Genomic DNA, 4,042 nt, shown 5'->3' on the forward strand with positions numbered 1-4,042 from the left:
CTGCTCCTCAGTCCTTCTATGACACTGTCCATTTCTGAAATCTTGTTTATCTTTTGGATTTCTAATTGTTGTTTTTGTATGATTTCTAGTTGTGAATTTATTTTAGTATTTTTTCTGTATTATTTTCCTGAATTTCTTCCATTTTTTTTTTGTTTGTATTTTCCATGAATTTATCTATTTTTTCCTCATTTCTGTCTGCTTTTTACTTCAACTCTTGGATAATTGTGAGTATTAGAGATTTGAATTCCTTATCAAGTAGTTCTAGTGCCTTTTCTTCTGCTGGAAAGTCATCTGGTCTTTTATTTTGGATGCCTACTGGAACCATGATGTCCTGTTTTTGTAAATATTTTGATATTGTCTGCTGTTTTGGGGGCATTCAGTAGTTATTTTTCTCATTTATTGATTGTAGATTTGTTTTGTCCTTTTTTTTAATTTGGCTATATCTGAGCAGGCAGGCTCTGTGTTCTTTTTTGTTTGCTTGTCTGTGGACAGGTACTTTTACCTCCTTCTCCAATTAGCAGCGTCAGTTGCTCATATATGGTAGAGCAGGGCAGGTCTAGCTGAAGAGGAGTTTCTGGGAGGGGTATTTTTGTGGCACTTACTACAGCTACCAGGGCGAGCTGGTAATCAGTGCAGGGCAGGTTCCCGTAGGCCATGACTGTGCTGCTTGGTGGTGTGATGTTAAGCACACGGTGCAGGTAGGCAGGACGGAGGTGGGAGATTGTGATGTGTGGAGCTAAGATGGGTATGGGAGAGAGGAGAGGGGAACAGGAACCAAAAACATACAAAGAAAAAAGAGTGCTAGGGGAGCTTGCTGTTGGAGTGGAGAGATGAGAGACTATGAAATGGAGAAAAACAAGAAGGGGAAGAAGAAGAAAAGAAAAGAATGAATAAATAAAAATTAGAAAGAAAAAAGAAAAGAAAAGCTCCCAGGGATCCCACCGGTGTGCCTACCAGGTCTGGGAAAGTTGTTCCCAAATGTTGAAGCACAGCCTGGATAGAAGGTGTAGAGGTGTCAACTAGCACCAGGTATTCAGGGGACAGGAAGAGAAGGAAGGTATATAGAGACGAGAAACTGAGTAATGAAGAAAGACAAAAAGGGAAAAAGAGAGAAAAGAAAACAGATTTTAAAAAAAAGAACAAGAAACCCCCCAAAAAAACAGAAAAAAAAAAAAGCACGAAGAAAGGAATGCCCTCAGGGATCCCTCTGCATATCTGCGCAAACTGAAGGGGTAGGTCCCAAGCCTCGCAGCGCTGCCCAGCCAGAACGGGCTCCCATCTTGAGAAAAGAAAAAGAAAACAAACAAACAATTCAAAACAAACAAACAAAAGCCCCGGAATACCTCCAGCATGGCAGCATAGACTGGGAAGCAGTTCCACACCTGACCGGAGCTCCACAGCCCCTCAGGAAGATACAAACATAGCACATGGAGCCAGGTATCTGAGCAAAAGGAGGGGGAGGTGGTGAGAGGTAAGGAAGAAATCAAATGAAGTGGAAAAAAGCAACACCAGCAGCCAACAAATGGCACTCAGGGAGTTGGCCAGTGCAGGCGGGTGGAATCCAAGCAGCTGGTGCTTCCTGGCCAAGAGACTGTGGCCGTGGGAAGCAGAGGAGGCAGACTGGGGGTGAAGAAGGTTGGGGGTTGGGAAAGCGTATATTGCCAGTTACTGGTTGTTCTGTCTCCTGCTGGAAGCTCCGTGAAGCTGCTTTCTCATACCCCCTCTTTGCTAGTCTCTGATAGGAGTCCAAGATGGCAGATCCATGCTGCATTAGTTGATAGGGGACCTCTACCTGTATGTCTCCTCGCTTTCTGTTCTCTGTCACTTTCTTATTCTTATTCTTGGCTGAGTCTTTTATCTCTTCATCTGATGTTTAGGGTTTCAGGATTGCTGTTTTCTCTGTTTGGCTTAGTTTTTCAGATCTTTACTGTGGAGGGATGGCGTGGTGCTTCTGCCTAGAGCACTATGTTGCCGGAAGTCCTTTCTTTCCTCTTGTTTAATGTAGGCATTTATTGCTATGAATTTCCCTCTGAGTACTGTGTTTGCTGTGTAACAAAAGGTTTGGATATATTGTGTTTTCATTTTCATTTGATTCTAGGAATTTTTTAATTTTCATGATTTCTTCTATGACCCAATAATTTTTTTTTGTTGTTGTTATTGTTAGGTTCTGTCAAGTGAGTTCTGATTCATAGTAACGCTATGTACAAATGAAGGACAGTGCCCTCTTCTGTGCCATCCTCACAATCGTTGTTATGCATAAGCCCATTGTTGCAGCCACTGTGTTAATCCATCTCATTGAGGGTGTTCCTCTTTTTGACTGACCCTCTGCTTTACCAAGCATGATGTCTTTTTCTAGCAACTGTTCCCTCTTGATAACATGTCCAAAGTGTGTGGGGCATCATTTCACCACCTTTGCTTCTAAGAAGCATTCTCGATGTACCTCTTTCAAGACAGATGTGTTTGTTCTTTTGGTAGTCCGTGGTATATTCAATATTCTTTGCCAACATCACAATTCAGAGGCATCAGTTCTTCTTTGGTCTTACTGATTCACAATCTAGCTTTCCCAAGCAAAGGAGGCAATTGAAAACAACATGGCTTGGTTCAGGCATACCTTTTGCAGCAGATTTGCCCAATGCAATGTGTCTTTTGATTTCTTGACTGCTGTTTCCATGGGTGTTGATTGTGTATCCAAGTAAAATGAAATCCTTCACAACTTCAACTTTTTTCTATTTATCATGACATTGCTTATTGGTCCAGTTGTGAGGATTTTTGTTTTATTTATGTTGAGGTGTAATCCATACTGAAGCCTGTGTTCTTGATATTCATCAGTAAATACTTCAAATCCTCTTCACTTTCAGCAAGCAAGCTTGTGTCATCTGCATAATGCAGGTTGTTAATGAGTTTTCCTCTAATCCTGATGCCCCTTTCTTTTTCATATAGTCCCGCTTCTCCAATTATTTGCTCAGCATACAGCTTGAATAAGTATGATGAAAGGTTACAACCCTGAAACACACCTTTCCTGACTTTAAACCATGCAGTATCCCCCTGTTCTGTTTGAACTACTGCTTCTTGATCTATGTACAGATTCCTTATGAGCACAATTAAGTGTTCTGGAATTCCATTCTTTGCAATGTTATCCATAATTTGTTACGATCCACACAGTGGAATGCCTTTGCATAGTCACAAAACACAGGTAAACATCTTTCTGGCATTCTCTGCTTTCAGCCTTGATCTGACATGAGCAATGAGATTTCTTCTTCCACGTCCTCTTCTGAATTGGGCTTGAAATTCTGGCAGTTCTCTGTCCTGTGTATAGATATTAGTCTTTATTTAACTCTCTTGCCACTCCATTTGGAGTACTGCCTTGATTAGTACTTGCAAAGCTTCTCTGGTAGTGGCAAATTCCCAGAGCTTTTTTTAGTTTGGCAATATCTTGATTTCCCACCTTGTTTTTGAATGACAACTTTGCTGGGTAAAGAATCTTGGTTAAGAATTATTTTCATTCAGTATTTTACATGTGTCACTCCATTGTCTTCTGGCCTCTAGAGTATATGAGGAAAAATCTGCAATGATTCTTGTGAATGACTCTTGGTATGTTATATTGCATTATTCTCTTGCTGCTTTCAGAATTCTTTCATTGTCTTTGGTTTTCAAGAATTTGATTAGGTTATGCCATGGAGATGATATTTTTGGGTCTCTTCTGACTGGGATTCGTGTAGCTTCCTGTAGTTGTAAGATTGATTCTCTGTTCAGGCCTGGGAAATTCTTTGATTATTGCTTGGAAAATCATTTCCATGGGTTTATTATTGTCATGGTGCTCTAGGATTCCAATAATTCTCATCTTAGATTTCTTAATTGAATTCCATATTTCCTTTTGGGTTTGTTCACTTTTCTTTCTTTTGTTTGCCTTGAGACTTCATAAATTCAGTTCTTTTGTCTTCTAGTTCATTTATTCTATCTTCTGTCTATTCAATTGTATTGTTGAGTTTTTATCTTGCTTTTTGTAAATCATTTACTTTATTCTTCAGTTCCAGTAGTTCCC

Source organism: Trichechus manatus, unplaced genomic scaffold, assembly GCF_000243295.1.
Source record: "Trichechus manatus latirostris isolate Lorelei unplaced genomic scaffold, TriManLat1.0 scaffold00236, whole genome shotgun sequence".
Taxonomy (NCBI): domain Eukaryota; kingdom Metazoa; phylum Chordata; class Mammalia; order Sirenia; family Trichechidae; genus Trichechus; species Trichechus manatus.